Source organism: Macaca nemestrina, chromosome 1 (genome assembly GCF_043159975.1).
Source record: "Macaca nemestrina isolate mMacNem1 chromosome 1, mMacNem.hap1, whole genome shotgun sequence".
NCBI lineage: Eukaryota > Metazoa > Chordata > Mammalia > Primates > Cercopithecidae > Macaca > Macaca nemestrina.
In genome coordinates, this window is record NC_092125.1 from 50,136,647 (window position 1) to 50,151,881 (window position 15,235).

At 35.7% G+C, this 15,235-nt stretch overlaps 1 long non-coding RNA gene across 1 annotated transcript in view; it reads right to left on the reverse strand.

Annotated features, from left to right (window-relative positions):
* Positions 1 to 4,307: 4,307 nt before the first annotated feature.
* Positions 4,308 to 15,235, reverse strand: part of LOC105484626 (uncharacterized) — a 540,758-nt gene continuing 529,830 nt past the window's right edge. Inside the window, exons 10-11 of the long non-coding RNA XR_011612173.1 lie at positions 9,449 to 9,525; positions 4,308 to 8,349 (exon numbers count right to left, since the gene is read on the reverse strand). This is a non-coding gene — a long non-coding RNA (uncharacterized lncRNA). The remainder of the gene's footprint in view (positions 8,350 to 9,448; positions 9,526 to 15,235) is intronic.

A 15,235-nucleotide genomic window follows, 5' to 3' on the forward strand; every position in this document is an offset into this window, starting at 1 on the left:
TCCAGAACCATCCACATTTGACAATCAACTATAAAGTATTATTTTGCTTTCCTGAGCATGATTTTTAAGCAATCCTAAGAGTAATCTGTGAAAAAAAAAATTAAAGATGATTAAAATGTTCATGAAAATCTAAAGCAACATTATATGCTCATGCTCCTTAATAGTGTGGGAGTCTAAAAGTATGACTCAATAGATTGTGAAAGAAAAAGACACTACCCATAAGAATTGTTAATCTCCCACATTGATATCATTCTTTTTGGCTTCAAACTTTCAACTACTTCATCTTAACTTGTTTCATTATTTGCTTCTCAGAAAAGATGATGTTTAATTGAGATACAACTTGCTTCTACAGTAATATGACTTAGAAAAATTAGGGCAAATAACATCATTGGTGACACAAAACATGCTATTATCTGCAAAACCTAAATTTCTCAAAGGAATAAAAGCAGTTTTCCTTAAGGGTCTCATTCTAGATCTAAACTTAAGTAATTTTTAAAGAAACAAATTGTTTTACCAAACTCCCATCTGTCTTTTCTCTTGGTTCCAGTAAAGATTGTTTCCAAGTTAGATTATGTAAACAGCCTCTTTTCTAGGGTACTTGGGACCTTCTCTGCTTTATTCTCCAGCCCTTTCTTCAAGCCCATCAAATGCTGTTTTCTTCAAGCTGTCTCTATTGCAGTTGATAAAGGAGATAACACCTACACTTTTCTTATAATTCAGATATCTCCTTAACTAGAAATAGTAGGTAAGCAAAAACTGAAAAGAACCTTTAATCGCCGCCTGGCAAAGGGAAGAAAGGCAGTTTATTTATTTTTTTAATCACAACCAAAAACAAATTAGAAAAAGTCATTATTTTTATTTCCTTTTTTATATCCTCAGAAAAAGGACATAGCAGATGTCAGAGCAGAACTAAACAACAACTGAATTATAAATAGCAGTGAATAAAAAAAAAAAAGAATGCTTACGTGTGTGCATGCATGTATATATGTATGTATTAAATATTAAATTGGGAGGAAACTTTAGTAAAAAAGATATAATATTTTCTCTATTTCTTGTGGCTAAAGCCATATCACATTGGATTCAATTAAATTATGTCTATATTTATAGAGATATACATATAATATGAATACTAAAACTTTCAAATTGTTCTGAGGCACACACTGAAGCTCATAAAAGGCTGCTTCTTCAATTATTTAGGTGTACTCATTTTCTTTTTCTTTCTTTTTTTTTTTTTTTTTTTTTTTTGGCGACGGAGTCTCACTCTGTCGCCAGGCTGAAGTGCAGTAGCGTGATCTTGGCTCACTGCAACCTCTGCCTGCTGGGTTCAAGCGATTCCCCTGCCTCAGCCTCCCAAGTAGCCGGGACTACACATGCGCACCACCACGCCCAGTTAATTTTTGTATTTTTAGTAGAGATGGAGTTTCACCATGTTTGCCAGGATCATCTCATTTTCTCGACCTCGTGATCCACCTGCCTCGGCCTCCCAAAGTGCTGGGATTACAGACATAAGCCACCACACCCAGCCTGTTATTTTATATGTTAATGTCTAATTAAATTTGAGATTGCTAAACTACAGCAAACTACAGCATTTGTCTTAAATGTTGCAGGGAAGGGTAAATTATAAAGTAGATACACAAAACAATTTCAAACTAAGATATAAAGTGATTTTTTTGTTTGTTTTTTAATAGAGTCCCATTTTGTCGCCCCAGCTGGAGTGTAGTGGTGCAATCTTGACTCACTGCAGCTCAAACTCCTGAACTCAGGTGATCCTTCTGCCTCAGTTTTCCAAGTAACTGGGGCTATAGCCTGAGGCATGTGCCACCGGGCCAGCTATTTTTTTGAAAATTTTTTGAAAAGACAGGGTTTCACCATGTTGCCCAGGCTGGTATCAAACTCCTGGGCTCAGATGATTTGCCTGCCTCAGAGTCCCATTGTAGAGATTACAGGTGCAAGCCATCGTGCCTGGCCAAAAGGATAAGGGATCTTTCTTGAAGGTTTATGAAACTTGTTACAGCCCATTTAAGAAAAAAGTTACTAACAATATAATAAATTGGTTTCTTTTGATTTTTAGAAATTTGTGTCATTACCTATGAATCTCTCTCAGAACTGATAATACATAGCTCATAAAATCATCACAGTGAAATAACTTGGTGATATAAGGTATTTGATAAGTAATTAGAAAAATTAAGAATATTCATGGCTTAAATAAATGAGAGATATATTGAGCTCAGAATAAAAGCAATTAGCTTTATAATGTTTGCAATTTTACATAATATTCATATTTACAAATTTTAGCATGATTATATGACCTACACATCCACACGAAAACATCACTGGACTTAAACATCTCTGCTTATAAAAAGATTGAGTGTAGCATTTGATCTAACATGAAAGCATTTTTTAAAAAGCCACATATGTATGCTACTTTAGAAATGTTTTCAAAGTTTGAATCTCATTACATAACGTTGCACACAGTAAAATGTAGTTTCCTTGTCAAATTCTTGCAGAGAATGTGGTCCCTGGAATGTTCAGGGCTGTAGGAGGAAGACAGTTCAAAATCTCTGTTATTCACGAGCTCTACTGTAACATCTGCCCTGAGCTAAAACCTCCCACATAGAAGTAATGGTAATGGATGAAAGGAAGAGAGTAGCAGAAAGGTCCATTGACTGCCATTCAATTTACTGAAATTGCCCACTTAGAATACTTATTTAGACATTACAAGCTTCACTTTCTCCAGTGCATAGCCCGAGTGCCCTGAGCTGCACAAGGTGCAGGAGCTATCTCCCTCCATGCTTCACTTTCAGGAAAGGGAGAGACTATACAACTTAAGAAAATAGGTGAACAGCATGCAGGCAGGAGCCTGTGATACATAGCGGCCATGCCTAGATTTATACGCTTATCAGGAGGGTTGAGGTGACGATGTTGGCAGAGGGAGTACTTTAAGGGCTGGCTGTCTCACTGTTTCATTTGTGCAAGCATCTGGCCTTTCCACATGCTGAAAGCCTGGCTAAAGGAATTACATTTCTCATGAAACATTTGTCTAATGGCCACATTTATTTATTATTCTTTTTTAAAGTAATTTTCAGTTTGTTTGTTATTGTGAGTAATCTGGAAAATTAAATAATATATCTTGATGTTCTTTAAAATATAAGACCACTTTTAGCTTCATGCAATACTGTTGAAAAATAGAAGGATTAAGATCCTCCATGTGTAAAGTAATTTAGCTGAAGAATATCATTCTCCTCTTAAAGAACATAATTCTCTAGGCTGATAGTAGCTTTTTTATAACAATACAGAGTATTGTGAATTTAAAGGACTGTGCAAAAAAAAAAAAAGGCATTTGAAGCTAAAATGATCCATTTTCCTCTCATCCAAAGTACATATAAACCATAGATAACAAATATCATTATCTTGGTTATGCAGCAAAATTAGTCTGAAAAAACATAAGTGTGCAAAATACACTTTAATTTTTTTCACATAATTGTCATGCTTTTGTGTTATGAATATAGAAAATCTATGCAGTTTTCCTTGGTTACTAAGTATTCTGTAAACTGTCTTATTCACATTTACTTCAATTTCAAGTAACAGGCATGTATTTTGGGCTGGCATAAACTAGGAGATAATATATTGGACTGTTACTAAGATCCCAGCTAAAGTTACTCAATCCTTTGAATTTTAAATAAAATTTTTCTGAGTACTGTATCCCATAATCTGTGGGCAATCCAACATCCTCACCAATATATGAGAATTTTTAAAGTTTAAATAGACTCCATGTCCTTGCATCTATTTAATTCTCAATATAACTCACCGTTTCTCTCTTCCTCTCTCTCCCCCTCCCCATACCCTCCTCAGTGCTCACATAGATGTTTAACTTTACCCCTTTAATTTTCTCAAAACAGACAAACAAACATGCCAGGCATTCATAAAAGGCATTTTATGATGTGGCAGGCTTCATAGAAGTTTGGGGCTACATTAGGGATTAACTTCACAGCAACACTAACAGTTATAAATATTAGATGCTTCTACACATAAAAGTCACTTAGTCACACAAGCATGAGGCCCAGCTTCTCTCCCTCAAGACTTTCTCACCTTCGTATTTCCCTTACTTCATTAAGCAGAATAATTGAGCTCAGTACCTTCCACTCAGCTCTAGGGCTTACCTTTGTATAAATGTGCCCTGATAAAGCACAGCCATCTATGACTTATTTCCATCCGTATCTTAAATGGAAAATAGCAACATGATAATTTACCTTCTCACTGATATCTCTAGTACTCATTGAAAGGTAGTCATTAGTGCTGTCCCTGATATATGTCTGATTTCCCTTCCTTCTGGGCACATAAGTGGGTGGTACCTCTTGGCCCTTTTGTGATTAGACGGAACAGTGTAACTAGTACTGAAAAATGAGTAGTGAGCTATACATGTCACTCTTGAGCAGAAGCATTTAATTGTCAGTATGAGAACCTCTTCCCTCTGGCAGACAAGCCGCAGTGTTTATGATGCTGGGTGCCTCAGTGTACCTGGGTGACTATGAAAAAGAAATACTTCTGCTGACCACTGGTAGACATGGTTGAATAAGTTAAAAAAAAATAATAATAATAAGCCATTTTGCTATTAAGTGATGGATTTCTTAGAATCCTTTGTTATCACAACAACAACAAAACCTATTAATAAATGACTTTACTCACTATTACTCTGTAGTTATACAAACAGGACAATTTCAGTTTCTGTAATGTATTTGATCTTCCTCAAAGCTCCCACTGTGTTAGGTATTAAAAATAAAACAGAAAAAAATTAAAAACCTTGCCACCTAATGAGTTTAATTTGTTGTTTGTTTGTTTGTTTAGTTTCTTTTGGGTGCATTCATAGACTGCAGAATTTCTTCTAGCATCATGGTCATGAGGGGTTGAAGACCCCAAATCTACTCCAGCAGCAAATCTGCCTTCTGGATCCTTGCTAGTTCCTGCAGAGATGACATTTTATATCTGCCTGTTCAGTGTGTCTTGTCCTGTCAGGGGACCACAAGATGAGCAATCTGTTGGGAGCAACAAACTCTAGTGAGCTCAGCCCTTTCCCTTAAGACCTCTCTATGGATTCTCCTAAGGTCTGGGAATGAATCCAATTTAGTTATTGCCCAGGTTGTCTCCCTGCAATCCTCAATTTAAGAATTATTTTGCCTTGATAAAAACAGGCTCACTTCTCTCCCAAACTCTAAAACCAATGACTTCAGTACATTTCACACCATTTGGAATATGTAAGAGATTCTAGGCTATCTCTCTATCTAAACACTTGACACTTCTTCTTTTGTTTTTGTTTTTTTCTTATGTTGTCACCCGTGGTTACAGCAGGGTCATTCTTCAAAGTAGTCTCCTCTCAGAGTCTCAAATGTGAGTAGGGCAAAGATACCTTCATTTTTGCTTTTATTTCAACATAGGGTAATGTATATCCTATTTCTGGGGCTTAGGTCTGGAGAGAGAAGTTAAGGTGTAGGTGTACTGTGATGTTTTTCCCAATTTCAGACTGTTCCTCCTGCAGTCAGTTATGTCTGGGAAGAGCCATCATTCCACATTCACTCTTTGTCTGACCCTTTTAATAGACAGTACTGTTCCTCTTCTTTAAGATTGAAATGGTAGAAAGTTTATTTGGCAATCGTGTTTATGAAGATAGAGCATACTATTATAAGATTAATATCATCTCTATTACATTAATCATGTAGTTATACTTGTGAGGCCAAAGAAAATAGTCTTTTTAAATAACATAGATGAATATTTTATGAAAACTATCATCAGAGAATACAGCTAGGCTTCCCAGAGGACTGGAATCAAAAACTGCAAAACCATTAGAAATCACACTGGTCTTTTCTCTCTTATTCACATCTTAGTCCCTCATCTCTCTTTCTCTGAGAATTTATTTAATTTTTATTTTGTTTTGTTTTCTTTCTGCAAACTTGATTTTCAGTCTTCATCATATATGTTGTCCTAAAACCCACCCCCCTATACCATAAACACCTTAACTCCCAAGTTGATAGAAATAAAAGTCAAATGACCAACTCAGGCTGAGTAAAATTTCAGAATCAAAGCTTCAAATTTTAGGAACAGAGATTCTGCTTGGTCTTTCTTAGGCCTTCTCTATACTTTCAAATACCAAATGCATCCAGTAACATAAGTTCATTGAGCATAATCATGATTTCTATACTTCAGTCTCATAAATAAGGAAGGAAAACTCTCAAATTAAGAAATGTATCATTGAGAGACCAGATTGTAGCCAAAAATAATAATAACTACAATTATTGCAGCAGCTACCATTAAACAGTCCTTGTTTCTCTCCTACATGCAAATAGGATGCCTTGATCAAATGGCTTGGGTGTTGAAGACACTGTATTAGTGTGTCTGTACTACAAACTTTAGGGGAGAAATCACCTGGAAAATTGCTGAACAGATAGTACAGGACAACGATAATCAATTAAAATCACTGCTCAAGGACAAAAATACCAGAGGATATTGGTTCAGAGGGCCATTTTGTTCTTTCTCTTTCCATCACTGTAATAATTTGTCACCACCATCTATACAAGGCTCCTCTAAGTTGCCGAAGGAAAATTGACCTTCATGTTTCTAGTTATTGACCAAGGCACATAATTAGTGTTAGACTTTAGGTTCATTTCTGAGTTGTCTATGAAAATGTAGTCATCTTCTTCATATCTTTAGTCATTGAGAAAGTTGATTTTATTCAGGTAATTTTACCAATATTCCCAGTATTATTAATTCATTTTATTCATTTTTCCTTCTCTTTTATTCCTGTGCTGGGTTAAAATAACTGGGAAAGAGAAAATTTTTCATCACAGACTGTCATGTTTTTACTTCTTTAACAAAAATCAAATGGGCACCTACTAAGTGGCAGGCAATTATCCACATCATGTAGATACAATCATGATCAAGTCAGAAAAGTTCGTTTCCCTCAAGGACGTTGCATTCTAGAAAAAGGAAAATTAGCTGGGTGTAGTGGCTCATGCCTATAATGGTAGCACTTTGGGAGGCCAAGGCAGGAGGAAGGCTTGAGTCCAGGAGTTTGAGACAAGCCTATAACATAGTGAGACCTCTATAAAAAGTCAAAAATTGAGGTAGGAGGATCACTGCCTCAATATAAAAACAACAATAAAAAAGGACATTATAATAAGCAAGCAAATACATTAACCACTTTTAACAGGAAAATAAATAATATATAACCAATAATAACTAGATGTTGAATGTTCTTTCAGTATGTAATGTCCAAAGAAGTCTCCATGAGGTGATGTTTCTGGGTATAAGATTAGATTAGAGAAGGAATAAATAATCATGTGGTGACCTGAACAGTAGAATACTCCAATAAGTAAAAGCACCAAAAATAGTGACAAATATGATGTTTTGTAGAAACACAAAATGGCTGGAATTACTGTCCTGTAGCAAGTAGAAGTCAACTTATAATTTAAAATGTTTCCCTGGTGAGGCGAATAAGTTAGAAAGAGAAAAAAGAAAGGAGGGAGATTTAAAAGGAATGTATCCAGCTTGATTAACAGAAAACACAGAAATGTTGTTTGTTGAGAGAGAAATTCCGTAATCCCTATAGTAACTGGGAAAGAGAAAAATCAGTTTGAGCAGTCGTCAATTCTAGTAACCTATTTAGGAAATTTGTGTTCCTAAATATAGACTCACAAATATAGACTCACACCAGTTTAAAGACCATAGTTCAAAAAGAGGTAAACTCTTTTTCCCAGGAGACACAATCAGAATCCCATTATATCTCTTGGCTACTACATGGGCATTTGGGGTTCCTTATGCCAAGGGTTCAGCAGGAAGAAAAGGAGTCATCATCTTAACATGTATATTTGACCCTGACCAGGAGACAGTAGAGCTATGATACACAAGAATAGCAGGAAGGAATACTTTGGTACCTATGAAATGTTCTTGTCTACCTCTTTGCATCACTCCCTTTCCCAAGTATGATGGTAAATGGAAAAGAAGAGCAACTCCAAGTGAGAAGAACATTGAGACCAAGCACTCAGATCCCTCAAAGATGAAAGTCTGTGTTGTGACACCAATAAATCATTGTAACTAGCAGGGATTATGTTGAGTGAGGGGGATAAAAATGCATAGTAGAGGGTGGAAAGAATAAACATCAAATCCAGTCACAATAGTGGGGGCCGTGGTTTGTCCTACTTACCTTCCTCTGCTAAGTCTCCCACAGGAAGAAAGACTCACCAGAATCTTGGAAGAGACGCTCCCAGAAGCTGTAAGAAGAAAAATCGTGGTGGAGAATTTAATATACCTTGCAGGTCCTTCAGAATGAAGTGAATATTCCCCCATCTGCTGGAAGTCCTGCCGAAAGACAGTTCTCATTGTCAGAACTCCTTGAGGATTGCCCTGAATGAAAAATTTTCCTCTCTAAGGTCAGACTTCCATCCACAGGCATTCTACACTTAATGATTGATCAGTATGAGAGTAGAAAAGGCCTGGACCCCTCAATCCAACTTAATACAATTCTGAATCTCAGTTCCGTGGTCCTTGTGAGGCGTCATGAAGGTCTTTATTGAGAAAAAGTCACAGAATGAACATCTGCCTATTTCCACTTCTTATTCTCCCTTCCACAAGCCTCCAACCCAAAAATACTTCTTAATAAAATCCCTACATATTAATCTCCATCTCAGAATTTGCTTTTCAGAAAATCCAGACCTGTAACACCAGGTATGCAGTCAATAAAATTGATTTTACAGGCTACATTTAGCATAATGTCATCAAAGGTTTATGCCATCCCCATTTTTACCTCTGAGAAGTCAAAGAAGAATTTATTTGTTTTGTGGGTAATTGCATTACTTTGGGTAGAATGAATAATTACTATTTAAGAACTTAATATCTGTAAAACTAAACTTTAAAATTGTCTGACAGTTTTAAACTTCAAAAACTATTATAATTAGTATTAGAGAGAATGCTTTCTTTCTTTCTTTGTAGTTCCTATGGGAGCAAATCCATTAATAAATATTTTTAAAATGTCTATTTTGATTTGAAAAGAGGTTTCATTAATAATTTGAATGGTTATGACTAAGGTCCTAAAAAGGGCAATTTTTCTTGAAAGTTAGCTAATACAGAAAGAATACTAATCTAGGTTTTTTGTTTGTTTGTTTGTTTGTTTATAAAATTCTCCTCACTTCTCTCACAATCTGGCAGTAAAAATGTAAAACTTATAAATTTATTTACATCACTACTGGAAGTATTTTGAAGGCTCTTTGAAAATACTGTGTCCTTTTAGAGACCCAGATTCAAGACAGATATTTAAGCACTAAAAATAAATAAATAAATGAAAGTCTGAAATGAACAGTGTTTCTTAAATGCAACTGATATGGATTCAACCCACAAATCCCAAAATACGAAAGCTTCTGCAGGCATTGATTTTCTTAGTAAAGTTAACTTTTACATTTACCTCTCAAATTCATTTGCATGCCAAATTCAGAAATCCTATTTGCATATTCCACCGAAGATAACTTGCCTGCCACATGTCTGAAAAGCAGAAGGGAGAACAAATCATTAATATGATTATTAGCTTAATATATTGTTTATGACAACCCCAGAGAAGAATATATTAAAAATTGGAAACCTCAGTACAGATATTAGAAAGAAGTGCTTCTCCTTGAATAAAAGAAAATTTGTTTAATGGCTTACTAGTTCAAGTAGCTCAGGAAAACAACCAAGGTAATTCAGATTGTGAGTAGATGTAATTTGAAGAGAACTAGAACATTAAACAAAAAATGAGTCTTGATGGTTACATTACTCCTGCTCTTTCTACATAGTACTGCCTCCTAATATATTTTATATACTTGTTGGAAAATACTTTTAAACATTAATTTGTTCTGTAGTAAAATTGTATTACATAAAGTGCTTTAAATGCTAAGGCTTAGTATAATTTGCAGTGCCAAAACTATTGTGATGTTATTGAAAACTAGCAAACTTATCTTCAATAAAAGAAGCCAAAAGCTTCAATTATCTACTCACAGATTATAATTGGGTTTTGTGTATATAGGCTTATAAAAAGAATTTTAAAAGCAAATAAGTCCCATAAATTTGTTTAAAAATTATCAGTGTTATGCATTGCCATCTCCTCCCATATTAGTTTCTCAGGACTTATAAGAAGTCATGAACAATCTTGGTTACCCTCTCAAAAGCATGGAGATGGCTTTTATAACCTTATTGGCACACTGCTACATAGATTTCAGAATCTTAAAAGAAAAAGACTATATTCACCATTTAGTTGTCCAAACCATTGATTACTTTTATCATTCAAGGAGTCTATTTCTCCATCCTTTTCACCTCTCCAAATCTTATCTGATCTTCAAACCCCAGACCTATGTCCCTTGCAGAAAGCCTTCTAAATTAATACACAAATATATTCTTAAAATTGTTATTGCACTAATGTCTGTACCACATATATTAGCATTTAATAATAACCTGTTAGTCACTGTCTGATTCTCTTTCACACTTGTGTCTAATTTTTCTCCTTGCAAATAACGTTAGTTATTTCAAGACAAATTCCATGCCTTTTATCTCTGCATATTTTGATGCATACTGGTCACAAAACAAGGGACCAAAAATACTTGTTTATATACTGCACAATCAAAAATTTTATTTGTGGAATAATCAAGCAAAATGCATTAAGTTAATTTTTTTCAAACTCTGAGATTTTACATCTCCATATTGAAACAAAAATCAAAGGAAGTAATCACCAATAAATTAGATAACTTAGTTTGTATTGCCAAAAAAGACTTTAAATATTGTTTCATTACTAAGCATTAAAAATCCATTTATAAAAAAGTTAACACATCTTTAAACTAAATAATAACCTGAGAATCTTTACACACAAACATTAACTTGTGATCTCTTTCTAATGGAGTTCATCAAGGTTCTTAGGCATTCCAAAGCTAAGCTCCAATTTTAAAAATGTGAAATGTTATGTAAGCACATTTAACAACATTACGAAAAGAGAGGTCCTCTACATGTTTTATGTCAAATAATACAGGCTTAAAAAGAGTATTTATATGTTACGTTTTAAATATGTATCGGGTTATTTTTTATAGCTGTCATCTCTGAAGAAAACTCACAGAACATTATTCATATCAACAATTAATAATTCTTCTGTCTCAGTATCCTCAGACCTACCCATCCCTGCTTAGCTAGGGCAGTATGAGAAGAAAATTGTCTCAGAGGCTTATTTAGAATTGACAGCTTCACTTGTATTATATTCTGCCCAGTGAATTGTCAGTGTGGTTCACTGTACAGTGGCAAATTTGTTAAGATGAAACTATATTTCTCAGAATTTGTAAGAGTAAATTGTGGAAGTCTTTTGAGATGGAAGAAAAGCAGATGATATTACTGTCTGAAGGTCATCATGGTTAGATAGAGTGACAAACAGACTCACGGCTGCCTACATGTTCCAGCTTGTCCTCACTCTCCTCTGTTCTTCAGACAGCTCTTACCCTGGACTGCTAGCCTATTGACCAAGAACATAGAAAAGCCCATCATCAAATGTTCAGTAGTGTAACATTAGCTTCCCACAGATCATCCGAAATCCATGAAGACACATACTTGGCTTCAGATTGACTGGTCAATGACAATTGTGATCATCCAATTCCCACTTTCAGAGCTTCACTTCTGAGTTATTTCCTCTACTATTGAAGTTTTAATTTCTCTATTTCCCTGTGGCAGACTGTATTTCCTAAAGATAACCATAACAATATTTCTCACACTCCATGATCTTCTTCCAATGTGACTTTGACAATGACACTCCTCCCAACTGGGATCTATTTCTCTTCCTAAGCTATTGAATCTGAGAAAGCATTTATGACAACCCCAGGCAAAAGACTGTGATTATATTGATGCTCTATGATTTCTGAGGCATATCATTAGGTTGCCATGTATTTCCACCTTTCTTTTTTGGAATGCTTACTCTTCAAGGACACCCCATGCACTCCGTGATGCAGATTCACTGTGGACTGGTTAGCAATTTGTCTAAGTTCAGTGAGACAGAACACCCACATACATAAGTTACATGAAGCAGGTTTATTATTTTTACACATAGGCAGCAAGGGACAACACAAGCCTAGGATTGATTGTGAGCCATTCCTTCAAGGCTCAGGAAAGCTGCCTGGGGAGGCCGTATCTGCCCACGTACCCCTTGCACTGCAGCTGAGGGACCCTAGAAAGCAGTCTGCCCTGGATTTTCTACCTCGGGTGTCACATGACACAATAAACTAAAGCACTGAAGGACTTCCTGTTTCTAGGGGGCACTAGAATAATGCTCAGGTTGTTATAGCCAGTACCTCCTTATCTCAGAATATTGCACTCCCATCACATTTTACAGCTATTCTTGAGAACTACAAGCAAAAAAAGGGGGCAGAACTAGATAAGTTCACAGTCACCCAGAACTGCCCTGCACTGCGATGAAGCCCAAGTATAATATGCAGAAGGCTACATGGAAAGGAACTAAGGTCTTTGCCTGAAGCCATATGTAAGCTCCCAGTTGACAGGCAGTACTAACTTGTAGCCAGGTCAGTGAGCCAGCTTTTTTAAAGTAAGTCCTACAATCTCTATGGAGTCACCCTAGCTGACTTCACATGAAAACTACATGTAAACAGCCATCTACATTAAGCCCTTCCAAACTGAAGAATCATGAGGAGGGAAAAACAGTTTGTTATTGTTTAAACCACTCCGTTTTGGTGGTTCATTAAGCAGTAATAGGTAATAGGTACAGATTTTAGTATCAGGAAAATAAATTTCCAGGAAGAACATTGAAAGTGTCAATTGTATTCCCACTGCCTAGGATAAAATGTAAAAGAAAAGAGATGAAGTAAACAATAAGTTGTGAAATATAGTGGAACTGAGGCTTGATGGGTTAAAAACTAAAATTCTTCCTTATTTTTAGCCTTTGCAGATAGCAAACGATTCTCAAATTAGGAAATGGATTCTGGGAAAAAACAAATTTAGAGGGAGAGATGTTTTAATATCTGTTTTTTGTTTTTTTTTTTTTGTTTTTTTTTTTTGAGACGGAGTCTCGCTCTGTCGCCCAGGCTGGAGTGCAGTGGCGCGATCTCGGCTCACTGCAAGCTCCGCCTCCCGGGTTCACGCCATTCTCCTGCCTCAGGCTCCCGAGTAGCTGGGACTACAGGCGCCCACAACCGCGCCCGGCTAATTTTTTGTATTTTTAGTAGAGACGGGGTTTCACCGTGGTCTCGATCTCCTGACCTTGTGATCCGCCCGCCTCGGCCTCCCAAAGTGCTGGGATTACAGGCGTGAGCCACCGCGCCCGGCCCTTAATATCTGTTTTAAAGATCTTTGGGGCTTCATGTCACCCTTCTGATAGTTAAAAGGGCTCCTAAAGACCTTAAAAACATTCCTTAAAATGTATCTCTGTTAAACAATAAGGCTTCAGAAAATCTCACAGGGAGCCTAAGTTAAAGATAATGCAAAAGTTATATTAAATATTTAACATTTAGCATATATTAAATATTTAATATAAAATAAATATTGGATGTGGCTTTCATCTAATGGGTTAAATCTAGTAAGATTCATGGAAAACTTACAAAACTATTAAGAGAATTGTAATGGTAAAATTGTTGCCAGCTTGAAAAAATAGAAATAGAGAAAGTTAAAAAATGTTTTTAACCACCAGACATTTACAAGTAAATATCAGTTTAAAAAGAATACTCAGTTACGAAAGAAACACTTTTTATTGAAAAGAAAGACTCAGTGGTCAAATCAAGATCTCAAGAATTAGAGATAATAGCCATAGGAGGTAATTCCCACAGTAGCAACATAAAGCCAACCTAGATTTCAGAACTGTTATGAACTAGTCACTGCTATGTGCTTCTCATCTTTCCCTTTTATAAATGGGAGTGTCTATTTTGGTTATCCTGTGCCTGTCTACATTATACGTTGGGAATGTAGGAGGATAATTTGGTATCATTTGTTCACAGTGCTTCAAATGGAGAACAATAATATTCAACAAGCTGTATCTACAGAACTATACCTGATGATGCTCATCGAAACATGGACCTGAGTTTTGTATGAGATTCTAGACTTTGAACTGATGACCTACTGAGATATAACTTGGTTATTAGAAGAAAAGATACATGAATTTCACGGGTAAGAACAATGTGGATTGTTGTGCCCAAAGGTCAATTACAAAAGACTAAAAACTAAAATTCTTCTCACATTCCCCAAACAATAAAAAGTCCTCAATAATATCTCCCATCCCAAACACTCCGCTTACAATATGACGTTAATGCTTCAGGGGTAGTGGTTACATCCTCCCCCCTTGAATGTAGGGAGACATAGGATTTTGTGACTGCTTTAAAAATGCAGTATGACAAAAGTTATGATGTGTAACTCGTGAGGTTAAATTATTAAAATGCTATGGGCTTCTGCTTTCTCCTCTTGTGATAATTAATACTTTCTCTTTGAATTAAGTAACTATGGTAAGCAGAAGACAAAGCATAAGGTATAAATGCCAGAGGAAAAGAAACTTAAGACCCAGTATCCCAAATAAAAGTCAGCAACAATTTGTCTGCCATGCAGGTAAATCATCCTGAAAGACTTTTTCACTTTCAATCCACTGTAAATGATACCCCATGAATTAGAGACAGAATATCCTCTCTGACTCTTAAGTAAAATGCATCTCCTGAGGAAAATAACAGATTGTTGTTTTACGTCACTAAATTCTGGGGTGATTAGTTATATAGCAGTAGATTGCCAATAGTTTTCTTATACCATAACTCAATTGACCCTGATTAACACAACCACTCTCAATAATTAAAGTGGTTTTTTTTTTCAAAGTAGCAATATTTTAGGTAAAACAATAATTGCCCTGGCCAGAACTTCCAATACTATTTGAAAAGGAGTGGTGCGAGAGGGCATCTTTGTCTTGTGCTGGTTTTCAAAAGGAATGCTTCTAGCTTTTGCCCATTCAATATAATATTGACTGTGGGTTTGTCATAAATAGATCTTATTATTTTGAGATATGTTCCATCAATACCTAGTTTATTGAGAGTTTTTAACATGAAGGGATGTTGAATTTTATCAAATGCCTTTTCTGCGTCTCTTGAGATAATCATGTGGTTTTTGTCTTTGGTTCTGTTTATGTGATGGACTATGTTTACTGATTTGCATATGTAGAACCAGCTTTGCATCCCAGGGATGAAGCCAGCTTGATCATGGTGGA